We start from the raw sequence: 14,071 nt of genomic DNA, 5'->3' as shown, positions 1-14,071 counted from the left end.
CCCAAACTCCCGCCTGTGTGACCTCTGAAGCCTCTGTCTAGCTCTGAGCCCCTGCACCTGTTCTCCGCTAGGACTCCTGGAGTCGTGCTCTGTGTGTATGCAGCTTAGGCGACTGAGGAGGGATCAGGGTAGAAGGAAAATCAAGAAAGAGTGTCCTGGAAGGCAAGGGGCACATGTATTGAGTGCTTAACATATCCTGGCGCTGCACTAAGCTAAACCCTTTACGTGATAAACTCATTGAATGTTTAGTGTGGCCTTATGTAGTAATAACTATCATTATTTACATTTATAGATGAGAAACTGAGGTTAAATATTTGGGCATACAGCCAAAAACTGTTAAGCCTAGGTTTTGAACCTGTACCATCATCTGATCCCTGAACCTGTTCTGCACGCTAGGGTTAGTGTGATAAAAATATGTGAGTTGCTGAATGGATAACTTGACTGTTTTCCATACCACTCTTCTAGGACTCCGTTGACAGGCCTGCTGTTATAATTTCACTCCTGTTATCTTAGACAATGTAGAGCTTTTTAATCTCTTTTTTCCTGAAGAACTGTTGGGTCACAATCATCTTTGGGGAGTACTTAGGTTTTTAGTTGTTGCTCATGCAGCAAATTCACTTCACTTTTTAAAAATTCTTCCCCCATGACTTGATTTCCATGTGTGAATCGTAACACCTATAATCTTTCTAATTAGGTGATGTCACTTTAATTGTGAGACCTACTTGCATAATGGAAGGAATATAAATGTTTGTAACAGTTCTAGGTATATCTGTAGCTGTATTGGGCAGGTAAGTTGTAGTGATTGTTTCCTAATACAGTAATAATTATTAGGAGAGAAAAAATAAAGTTTTTATATGTACTTGGTGCTTAGAAGTAATATGTGTGTGTGTGTGTGTGTGTGTGTGTGTGTGTACATACATATATATATAAAAAATGTAAGGTAAACAGCAGTGTTCTGAGTAAGCTTTTTTCAGGTGACTAGACTAAGGCTCAGAAGTTTAATAACCTGGCCAAAGTAAAAAAAGATAATAAATAATAAATCTAAGATTCAAACCAAGTATTTGTGGCACCGGAGCCTATATTATTTCAACCACATGTATGCAAGATTAAAAATATTTTATGTTCCTAAATGTTTTTTTTTCCTTAAGTGACATTTGTAACATTAACTTACACACACCTCTATCCCTTCCTTGTCCCTCTTTTTAGGTCTTTCCCTTCCCTAGTAGCATTAGCCTTGTACTGAATGATTGTCCAGGTCAAAAGCTACATTTTTAAATTTTTATGTATTTATTTATTTTTTATTGAATTTACTTGGGTGATACTGGTTTTATATAGGTTTTAAGGGTACAGTTCTGTAATACATCATCTATGTTGTATTGTGTGTTTACCACCCCAAATCAAGTCTCCTTTACCCTTTTCGGCCTCCTCTGGCAATCACCATACTTGTGGATAGGTTTTTGTCACTCATTATGTTCAGATTTTTAGTAATATTGACTGTTGAAGACAATTTTCCACAATTTTTACTGGCAGTCCTTATGAAGCAGGGGGAGTAAATTGGGATTACTTACTTAGCTCTATACTAAGGAATCCCATAATTCTGAGAGTAACTATACATATGGAAAGAATTACAAATCCCCAAATGTCATATGTAAGACATTTAAAGAATTGAAGTACCAGGCTTTCAAAAGATATTACCGCATAAAATTACACGTGAAGTTTTACCTTTTATTTCCATATTAGCTTGACATTTTTTTATAATCTTAAAAATGTTTGCTTTTAAAGGAAATAATTTACATGATTATAAATCATATAGTTGGTACTTGATGTTATTGTGAAAGTTTTAAAAAATAGATATAAAAATACAAATAATACTGAAGTGTTAAGAAGTTGACTGTTATATTTCACAAAAATTTGGTTTAGAAGTTTTTGAAACTTCTAGAAACATTAATTTGTAGTATATAAATTACCTTTTCCATTTTATACATTGCATTGATGAACCTCATAGGTACGATGAGCAAAATAATCCACACACAACGCTCCCTGGCCCATGGCACTCAGTCGAGGAGTGTCATCCTGTACACTGAAAGGTCTCAGTTTTGATTCCTGGTCAGGGTACATACCTGGCTTGCGGCTTTGATCTCAGGTCAGGGAGCCTGCAAGCGGAAGCCAATTGATGTTTCTCTCTCTCACTCCATCCCCCTCTTCCTCGCTTTCTAAAAAGCAATGAAAAGATGTCCTCAGACAAGGATTAAAAACAAACAAAAAACAGGAATCCATGTATAAGAGATTATATGCTTAATGGTCTCATTTATATGAAGTTCAAAAATAATGAAAATAATTTATGTTAGATAGACCAGCAAGGGGCATGAGGCAACCTGCTGGAGTGCTGAAATTGCCCAGATCTTGATCTAGGTGATGCTTACACAAGTGTATAGAAATAAAAAATTTAATACTTAAAATTTGTTCACGTTATTATATGTAAATTTTGCCTGAGTTTGAAAGTAATTTAATACTTAATTTAAAAAATTAATAGCATGCTGTCATCAAATACATGCCTTTAGATAAAGAAACATCCATCTTGACTCCAGGAAGAAAAGGAGATAAAGACACTCCAGGAGTTCAGGAGGCACCTCTATTTGAACGCTAAGCCTGCTTCTTACGAGTCATGTGACCCTGCTTCAATCTCTTTACCTATGTGAGGTTACCTTGTGTTTACTTTCCCTATCTGTAAAATGAGGACAGTGATTTCTACAGTATAAGATTGATGTATTAAATACACCCCGTATATAGCTCCTGGCCCATAGTAGGTGCTCCATGTATGGTGTTTATTTTCTTTTTAAGCTGTTTTTTCTTTTATGAAGAAAAATTATGGTAACACACAGAACAGAAATATGAATGACTGATACAGGAAATGCATTGGCCCTGGGGAAATTGCCAGGACCAGCTGAAGTTAGGACATCCCTTAGCAGAGGATATTACAGCATGTCCGCAAAGACAGGAAACATTAGATAAACTGATAAACTATTTACTCTTTTACATAGTACACACAGTATGTTTTCTGGTGAAGTACTCTAAATTTAAAGCAATAGGTCCATTATTTTGGAAAAAAAATAATATGCTAAGAGTGTCCAGAACATCTGAAATCACAGGGAAAACAGTATATTTATTATACTTCACCCAAAAGCATACTGACCATATATTTGGAAATGCAACTAAGCATTTACACACAGTTTTAAAGTAGATTTCTCCTATGTTTCTCGCCTCTGCAACACTTGTGGTTGTCAGCTGAACAAGGCAAGTGCAGCGTGAGTAGCAGTCAGTGGACAGTGACGAAAGCAAGACTTACTGAAACAAACAAGTATTTCTTATAAGTCATTTGGAAACGATTTTGGAATCCATTTCTTGGCAATGGAGACAGTACATTTCAGATCCTATTCAGTGATTGATTTATATGTGGGAAGTCCTCAACTGGTAGTTCTGGGAATACTTAATGATGCTGTGCCACTGTCCATAAAGTGGAGAGGATATCCTACAGACAATGAAAATCCCCAAGGAAGGAAGCCATGTCGGGGCATATTATCTCTGCATATAACACTGGACGTATAATGGAAATCATATGACTCGCTCCTTTCCTATGATCCACTTGTCAAGTACATTTTGCCCACACATGGGGCATTCCTGTAGTCCAAAAGTCAATCATGTTTTTCCCAGCTCTAAACTGATTGCAGAGATGACTAAAAACATCATGTAATTGAACCTAAAGTAGTAATTTTGCTTTTTTTTTTTTTTTTGTTTAATGTTGCATTAGAAAGCAAAACGAACCTACAACCTTTGTGTGTGGGGACGATGCTCTAACCAACTGAGCCACACCACCAGGGCATTCACAGTATTCTTTTTTTTTTTTTTTTTAAGATTTTATTTACTTAGTTTTAGAGAGAGGGGAAGGGAAGGAGAAAGAGGGAGAGAAACATCCATGTGTGGTTGCCTCTCACATGACCGTACAGGGGACCTGGCCTGCAACCCAGGCATGTGTCTTGACTGGGAATCGAACCATCAACCCTTTGATTCACAGGGTGGCACTCAATCCACTGAGCTATTCCAACCAGGGCCCATTCATAGTACTCTTGAAATTATACTAAAGATTCATTCAAATATGCAGATTTGTCACTTTTTGCTGTTAAAAAAGGGATGATAGCCTGGGAATGGTTGGGAACCACTGATAAAAGTATCAACCTACATTGTGCTGTAAATTCTGTAAAATTCTATAAAAGCTATTTTCACAATGTAGTGTTAATTCTGTCTCTCTATTTTTTAAATGCTGAGGTATAATTAATATGCCATAAAATTCACCCTTTTCAAGTGTATAATTTTATGATTTGGTAAATTTATAGGGTTGTGCAATTATCACCACAATCCAGTTTTATTAGTACATTCCCATTACCTCACAAAGGTCTATCTTGCTAAGTTTAAGTCACTCTCCATTTCTACCACCAGCCCCAAGCAACTAATCTTTCTCTGTCTATAAAATTGCTTTTTATTGCTTTCATATAAATGAAATCATAAAATATGTAGTCGTTATGCCTGGCTTCTTTCACCTAACACAACGTTCTGGAGATACATCCATGTAACATATATAAGCAGTTTATTAATTATATTCTTTTTGTTTTCTTTTTTCCTATTGCTGAATAGTATTTCATTGTATGGGCATACTGATTTTGTTTACCCGCTTCAATATTTTTAAATAGAAGGTTTGTTGTTTTTAAATCCTTACCTGAGGATATGTTTATTGATTTTAGAGAGAGGGAAAGAGGGGGACAGAGAGACAGACAGACAGACATCAATTGGTTGCCTCCTGTACACACTCCAACTAGGGATTGAACCTGCAACCGTGCCCTGACCAGGAATCAAACCCATGACCTTTTGTTGTACGGGCCAACATTCCAACAAACAGAGTCACCTGGCCAGGGTTACCCACTCAACTTTTAATTGTTTCTATTTGTGGCTATTATAGGTAATGCTGTTGTGAACATTTGCTTATGAAGTCTTTGGACATGTTTTCATTTTTCTTGGGTGTATATACCTAGGAGTAATATTCTGGATCATATGATAAATTTATGTTTAATTTTTTTTAAATGGTCTTATTTAAGAGAGAGGGGAAGGGTGGGAAAAAGAGAAACATCAATGTGCGGTTGCCTCTCATGCGCCCCCTACTGGGGACCTGACCTGCAACCCAGGTATGTGCCCTGACTGGGAATCGAACCAGCAGCCCTTTGATTCACAGGCTGGCGTTCAATCCACTGAGCCACACCAGCCAGGGCAATTTATGTTTGAGTTTTAGGAAACTACCAAACTGTTTTCCAAAGTGGCTGCACCATTTTACAGTCCTGCCATCAGTGTATGAGGATTCTACATTGAGTAGGTGGAATCTTCCACCAGTGCTTGTAATTGTCAGTCCATTTTGATTATTGCCCACTCTGGTGGGTGTCCAGTCTCATATATTTCCATAGTGACTAATGATGTTGAAACAGCATCTTTTCATGTAATTATCATTGAATGGTATATCTTCTGTAGTGAAATGTCTATCAGATATTTTGCCTGTTTTTAAAATTGTTATGATCAAGTTCTGAGTTCTTTATGTTCTATAAACAAATCCTTTATATATTTCTATAAGTTTGTGGCTAGTTTTATTTATATGTATATAACATGATAAATGTCTTAATTTAAAAATATTGTGCTTCACAATAAGAAATTAATAGTGTGGAGACATAATAATCCATCTGGTAGCTGTGAAGGCTTGGAGTCCTGAAGCCTGACAAATATGCACTGCCTCCCCACCCCCCCGCCAGCTACATACTGCATCGCTTATGAAACTTTTAGAGCAACTGTGTGTGCAGTTTTGCTTGAACAGATTTTTGGAAGTGGAAGACATGCAGAGACCATGTAGTCCAACACATTCCCTCAAGAGGTAAGTTAGTATGAAATTTTAAGTGAGGAAATGTTGTTTTCCTCTGTGGTGGGGTTAACGTGGACATGTCCTGCATGACTCTGGGGAGGGGAGGAGAGTGCCATTCCCCGAGGATGTGAAGAAATGGCCTTCATTACCTTTAAGTCAAAGTGGGATCCCAGGGATTGAGTACATGTGTATATGTGTGTGTTTCTGTGTGTGTGTAAATAAACATGGTTGGAAGGAGTAGTTCAGCTATGGACTTTATGAAGGAAATGAAAGACTAAGTGGGCCTACCTTCCATAATGAGAACTATTTACAGCAAATGATAAAAGTCATAATATGGGTTCTCATATCAGCCTCTGATCCTTCTTAAGAAAATGGTGATATACTCACTGTCATTGCAAGAATCATTTTGGTGCATTCTAGATCCTCTTTTTGATGTTTTTTCCCCCTAAGTTCTTTGGTTCACATCTAGATTGAATGCTTTTTGCTCTACATCAGGGAGTCCTTCAGTCTTTACTATTTTTTTAATTTAAAAATTAGTCTGTATCAGTTATTTTTCTATAGAAAATATTTTTTTATAACTTATGTGCAAACGTTCTGCACCTGTAGTCTGTGGCCAATGGAGTTTGTTTTCTCTCTTCTCTCTTTCCACTTGGTAGAATGGGAATCGTGCTAAAAGTATTTTCTCCACTTCCCCAAAGTATGAACACTGAAAATCACTGTGTAATGCCATTAACCTGAACCACTCCCCAACCCCGCCAGAAATAAGGTCAGCAGCGAAGGTTAATGATTATCCAATAAATACCTGATAAAAGATTGGACCATGGTCCCCAGACCTCGGTTCCATTAGAATCACTCGTATTGTATACTTAAAATGCAGACCCTTTCGCCCCACAGGCAAAGTTCCTCAACCGTGTTGATGCCAGGTAGTTCAGGCCACTAAGACAGGTCAAAATGGCTCAGCAACAAGGTCCAGGCTGTCAGTGCATTGTCATAGCAGCATGCTTAGCACAGCTAGGAGGATGGGCCCACAGACACTAGAGATGTTTAGGCACAGAGTTGTCTAAACCTCAGGTTTGGGCTAGGATGGGCAGGGACAAGCTGGCCATATTTGGAGAAATTCTATTGCAAGGGGCAAATGTGGGTGAGATTTACAAGTCATAGGGAAATACAGCAAAACAGACTAAATCTTGTGCTATGAAAGAGATGTGGAACAAACAAACAATTGGCCTCAGGATTGGGTGACTTGTGCCCATGTGGCCCATTTGGTGTGCAGCAGCTCAGCCTTTGGGAGGAAGCTGAAAGAGAGGAGGCCTGAGGGGGTGCTGGAGGGCAGACGCACCCTTCCCTGGGCAGGGATCCGAAGGAATCTCACCTGCCTCTCCCATCTCTCCTGTCCTCCTCAAACCTTGGTTCTAGTCTAAATGATCTTCTCACTTCCTCAGAATGCTTAGGTTTTTGCAAATAGGTTTATAGAAAAGAGTTACCCTCACCAAATCCGTAAACAATTGTTTTGTTTTTTGGGGTTTTTTTTTTGGTGAGGGGAAGTGGTGTCTATTTTAGCAATGCTTCAGATGACTTAATAGAGATTTCCAGTTGTGTGTCAAGTGAAAGGGAATGTGATGTAGGCTTGCTTCTAATTATAACATTGTCACCAACTAGGTTGATGACTCCAGCAAATCACTTTGGCCTGCTGGGCCTGCAGGTTCTCCTTGTTTAAAATAAGAGTTGGTCTAGATCAGTGGGTCTCGTCATGTGGTCCCCACACCAGCAGCATCAGTATTATCTAGGAACTTGTAAGAAATGCAGATTCTTGGGCCCCACCCCAGACCCACTGAAACATACTCCATGGTGGAGCCCAGCAATCTGTGTTTTAACAAACCCTCCAGGGGTTCTAATATTTGGCAAAAATTGGGGAGAATTAGTCTAGATTAGTTGCCAGCTTTTGGGCTCCACCTGCCAAAGATTCTGATTTAAATGATTTCTAGTGGGACCCAGACATTGTTATTTGGCTCTAATCAACATCTAGACGCTATCTGAGGATCCCTGTTTCCAAATATAAATGATCCCATCTAGACCTGCAGGCTTGTTAGACCATGAGGTGTTGCAATAATTGAGAAGGAAAAGCATTTTCAAAACTTTGTCATTGGATATGCAGAGGAAGAAAATGTATTTCTTCTGATGCGTTCTGTGATTTATGTATGGGTACAGTTTGTTAAATATTCATTTGCAATCTGTTAGATTTTATTAAAATAAATTAAATGGCCCTCAGTGATAGAATGAACAGATAAATTGTGGTGTATACATACACCAAAATACTCCTCAGCGATAAAAAAGCTAGTGAGGCCCTAGCCAGGTAGCTCAGTTGGTTGGCGCATCATCCCAACGCACCAAGGCTGGACAGGTTTGATCCATACAGGAATCAAGCAATGAGTGAATGCATAATAAGTGGAACACAAATCAATGGCTCTCTCTCCCCCCCTCTCAAAATCAATACACAAAAAATTGCCAGGTACACAGTGACAATGCTGAATCTCACAATTTAATAATGAGCAAAGAAAAACAACTGGGCACAAAATAGACATTCTTTTTGATTCCATTTAAATGAAAATGAAAAAAACAGGCAAAATTAACCTATGTTGATAGAAGTCAAAATAGTGGCTATCCTTGGGATAGGTTGGTAATAATGAAAAATGAGCGTGGGGAACCTTCTGGAGTGCTGGAACTGTCCTGACTCTGGATCTAGTGATAATTGTAGTGATAATTACATAAATATAATCACATGGACAAATACATATGTATACACTCTGCATGTTTATATATTGAGTTGTACTCTTAAGATTGGTGCACTTTACATGTGTATGTTCTCAATATTAAGAACTTAAAAAAATTGAAATGTAATCCTCAAGGGGAGTAATTGGCACACGAGCCCACTGTCACTCAGACTTTGTGCTATCTGTGGTCACCAGAGATGAATGTAGCCCTTTGATTTTATGTTGATATTAAGTTAAAATGTATATATGGTACCCAAGCCGAGAAGGTAATGGCACGGTCTGCTTATATGTGAAGGCTTGTTTGTCTTGAACGTTTCTGTGTCCAGGGCACGCTGTGCGGCAGTACATGTGAGTGATTGATTCTCCTACAGCAGCCCTCTGCTCTCGCTCTTAGTCTTCAAATCTTGTAATAGAATCTGAGAAATAACTGTCTTTTGTTTTATTATCTGCAGAAAAAGATCCCACCACCTCCTTTGTCAGTGACAGGTTAAATGCATCCTAACAAATCAAGGTGAGATAAAAATCAATCCGTAGCAGAGAGAAGCAAATCCTTGCAAATTATACTAAGCCACTGATTGTCAAAACAAGACATATTAGAAAGGCATTCAGGGAAGAAAAATGTGTTGAGGAAATGAAAATCAGAGTCACTGAGCAGAATTCACAAAAACCTATTGGAAAGGGAGCCTTATCATAATATAGGTGTGAAATTGCCATCCATTACTCAGCTATCACTTTAAAGCCACACACTGGGTGATGTGATTTCCTCTTAAGCCCTCCTAATCAAAAGCAGAGGCTGGACTGGCTGATGCCTGCCTATGAAATCACTCAAGAAGAGTTGAAATCATTGTTCAGCTGGGACTGTATTAAATGCTGTCTGAGTTTTACCTGATCTAGTCAGTTTGAACTACTGTGCTCCATCCCATTATGTTTCCATCACTTTGATTTCCTTCTATTAGAATTGGATAGAATACACATAATATAGCTCTGAACATTGAAATACTTTTTTAAAAAAGGTTTTATTTATTTATTTTTAGAGAGAGGGGTAAGGGAGGGAGAGAAGGAGAGACATCAATCTGGTTGTCTCTTGTGTGCCCGCTGCTGGGGACCTGGCCTGCAACCCTGGCATGTGACCTGACTGGGAATCCAGCCGGTAACCCTTTGGTTTGCAGGTCGGCACTCAGTCCGCTGAGCCACACGAGCCAGGGCATGAACACTGAAGTACTTTAATTCATTTATTCGTGACAAACTGTCCCAGCTGCTATGGGAGGATCCATGGAAGAGTAAGACAGTCTCTGCTCCAAGGGGTTTATAATCTCCCTGAGGGAACTGAACATAAACACACAAAAGTTAATTTTTTAAAATCACAGGGTATCTTCTACTTGTCCCTAGATTCACTTCCATCCTGTTGCATCCTGGGAGGTTGACCTTACAGCTTACCCTTTGGCTTCCAATTGGATTCATTCAATGGGAATTCCTGAAAGAATCCAGATTATTCTCCTGGATTCCTTCCTGTGGGAAGGCTTCCATCAGCCTCCCTCCAGGCTTCCTTCACCATGGGCAGGCTGGCTGAAAGGAGAAAGTTGGTCTGGTTTGCTGCATACAGACATCTCTGTCTTCCAATAGGAAGGGCATGCTCATTGCTCTTTCAGATCTAGGAGTGGTAACGGTGCCATCCTGTCAGCGTGGTGCTGACACGCTGTCAACGGTGCCAGCGTGAGGATACTGTCACGGGTACTATATAACGTGCTGTGTGGATTCCCTAAGTCGTACTCACTTTGTTGTAAATAGTCCCTTTTTAAAACTCTCTAAACCAATTTTAGTGGGTCCTCTGTTTCTTTTTGGGATCTTGACTGACATAAAAATTGCTATTGCACGTTGCCTGAGGAAATGGATACTCAGAATGGGATTCTGGATTTGGCCTACCCATCTATTTGAAGAGCACAGAGAGAACTTATTTGCCAATGAGGAAATAAGATACGTCATCCCCAGTAAACAGCATCATCATGATTGTTCACATTAGCTCTATGTGGGCATGAGATGAAGTACAGGAAGAGGGCAAGGCATTGGGACATCAAATAACTCTGGAATTGTCATTATGGTGTTAATAAAGATTAGATAGATCATGGAGCCACCTGGCTTCTTTTGACAGTCCTAGAGAGTATACAGAGGATAAAAGAGAAATGCAACTGAGTTTCCAATTATAAGTGAATAATCAGAAACCCTGTGTGGCAGCTTTGGAGGATGAGAGCTTCTCCTGTAGTCACAGAGCAGATGACACTGCGGCTACTATTATCGAAATGGTCAAGTGAAAACTCTGGAACTAGCCTTGGCTGGTGTGGCTCAGCGATCTGAGTGCTGGCCTGTGAATCAGCGGGTCACTTGTTCATTCCCAGTCTAGGGTACATGCCTGGGTTGCAGGCCAGGTCCCCAGTAGGGGGTGCGCGAGAGGCAACCACACATTGATGTTTCTTCCCCTCTTTAAAGATAAATTTAAAAAAATAATATTAAAACAGAACTCTGGAACTACACACTCCCCCTTCAGGGTAGTAAGCCGGGATCAACTCCCCATCCCCAGGGCACTTGCAGAGGTTGGTGTCACCATCAAGCACTTGAAACAGGCAGTGGTGTGATTCTATCACATCCCCATTTGACTTGTTTGTTTGGCTAGTGTAGAAGTCAGGTGGGTTATGGAGATGATTATATATTAATGCAAACTTAAACAGATGGCAATGCCTGTCATAACCATGGCTGGGATGCAGTACCATTGCTGGAACAAATCAGTACAACCTTATGTATCTGTTTACATCTGTTGCTCTAGCAAATGCTTTCCCCCTCATTCTTATCGTTAATTAAAATCAGAAACATTTTGAAGCAGATTGCTTTTTCAAGGACAACAATATAACTTTACTGATATGCCTGTAGGCCATGTGAACTCTCTGCTCTCTGTTATAAAAAAGACCAAAAGGACTTCAAACACCTTGATAGCATCAGTCTAGTCCACTACAAAGATGACAATGACCCTGGCTGTATAGCTTAGTTGGTTAGGGTGTCATCCCACTACGCCAAGTTTGCAGGTTCCAACCCTGGTCAGAGCGCATCCAAGAATTGATCAACAAATGCATAAATAAGAGGAACAACAAATCAATGTTTCTCTCTCTCAAATAAAAAAATAACAAAGATGACATAATACTAATTGCAACTGGGGAACAATATTCTAGATGCCTTGGTAAGTTACATTTATGCCGGAAGGTAAGAGATAAAGTCCATGAAAGTGCAGGGCCCTGCCACATGTGTGATGATTTGAGGGGTGCAGCAGCCGGAGGCGTGTCACTGAAGTGAGAGGAAAGTGGCTGCGCCTTGCATTGACCACCACCAAAAGGCACAGTGCATGTTGGGTCTCTGGGTTTTCAAGGCAACATGTGCCACATCTGAGCATGCTGTTCCAGCCCATTTACCTGGCAAACTGTGAAGGTGGCAGTTTTGAATGGTATCCAGTGAGCAAGAAAGTGTCATGAAGCAGGCGCAGGCGGTGGTGCAAGCCTTGCCACTTGAGCCTCATGACCCCATGATACCCAAAAGGTCTGTGACCAGCAGAATGATTTATGGAACCTCTGGCAATCTCCAGTAGGAGACTCGACCTGCTGGCAACTGTTACCATTTGAAGCAGCTCTGGCTTGCTCCAGTGGCCTGGTAGAGCCCCAAAGCCTTACCATGGGCCATCATCTATCTATGCAACCCCAACTCCCTGACATGAATGCGCATCTGCACTGAGCCACAAAACTGGGTGTGTGCAGCAGCATTCCATTATAAATGTAAATGGGAAATGTGCGATCAGTCCCATGCCGACCCAAGAGTCGCGTGAACTGCCAAGCAGGTGCCTCAGCCTCGTATGTTGCCTGGTTCCTTGTGTCACTGTCCCCCTTGGCCTCATCCACATGTCTTCATGGGAAGATTTCCATGGCGTCTTCATGGAGGAGTATGGGCCTGGTTTACTGAAGGACTCCCTAATATGCTGGCATCTGTAGTGTACCTTTATCCAGGGGTCGTCCTGAAAGACAGTGGTGAAAGGAAGCCCTTCCTGTGGGCAGGACTTTGGACTTAAAATGGCGAGCAGCAGTGAGATTGATGGAGCCCTGAACTCCAGCATAGACTGTGGATCTTAGTGAACAGCAGGACTGGCCTACCCGTTAAGCAGGAGGCACAGTGCCAAGGACCTACGCGCATGGTATTATGGTACTGTTTGAATGTTAATTATCTCAAAATGAGGAAAAATAATGACTACATAAAATAAATCCAGCTTGGTTTATATTCATCTGTATGACCATGCAGTTGTAAAATAGATATAATTATTTCTTAATGGAGGAAGGGGCCCACAAAGGCAAAAGTGCCTGGGGTCCATGAAAATCATAATGTGGCCCTGAATTGGAGTAGGGAGGATTCAGGAGGGACTTCAAAATTGGGAAACTGAAAAGGTTAAACCGAAAGCCTACGTATGTCATTGACTGAGATGGCAAAATCAGGAAAAGCTGGCTTAGGGGAAATACTGATGTTTTGCTGAGTTGGAGGCCATAGCAGAAGCTCTGGTATGAAGTGATAAGGATTTTGATCAGGGAGGTGGCTTTTGGAAGAGGTGAGTGTCTTTGAACTGGTGAGTAATTGGACTGGGAAGAGAGGATTGAATATGGGAAACCGCCTCAGCAGTTTCCCATTTCACCATCTGCTGGATGATCCAGGCTTCCGCTTAGTACGATGAGGGAAAGAAAGAGGTTGAGAGGTGGTTCTCATCAAAGGCTGTGCTGGGTCACAACCTCACACCATCAACTCTAGCCTCTCTCATGTTTCCTTCACCCCACCGCGTTCCCTGTGGTCCTCTGTGCTTACAGAGATTACAACATCATTTTCAGAGTACTTGAACTTAGCTACAATGTGAAGGGCACAAAGTCATGATAATATTAACAATCACCATTTTTACCTGTAGGGCATCCCAAGAGATAGGAAAGACATGATTTGATTTCCCAGCCAACGGATGAAAAAGCTAATCAGAGGTCTCAGTCTTTGGTAGAATTGGGATTAATGATCATACCCCTTGACTCCAGTACTTTTTCGAATCCGCACTCGAAATCTAACAGTCAGCTTAGATTTAGTTTAAAGAAGTCAAAGTTTTCACCACTCTGCAGGTTTCAATTCAATTTTAAAATACCAAATACTGCTTTCTGGACAGCCTCAGTCTCCCCTGCCCGTTCATCTTGGAGAGGCTTCCTGGCCCCTGATTAAAGCCTCTGTTCCTATTGTCTATATAGCCTTGATATATTTTATCCTCCTCCTCAGAACCACTATACAAGTGAGT

The sequence above is a fragment of the Pteronotus mesoamericanus genome, unplaced genomic scaffold, assembly GCF_021234165.1.
Source record: "Pteronotus mesoamericanus isolate MK-2021 breed Mesoamerican mustached bat unplaced genomic scaffold, CSHL_Meso_final contig_73, whole genome shotgun sequence".
Classification (NCBI taxonomy): Eukaryota; Metazoa; Chordata; class Mammalia; order Chiroptera; family Mormoopidae; genus Pteronotus; species Pteronotus mesoamericanus.
Note: the sequence above shows the minus strand (reverse complement) of the source record.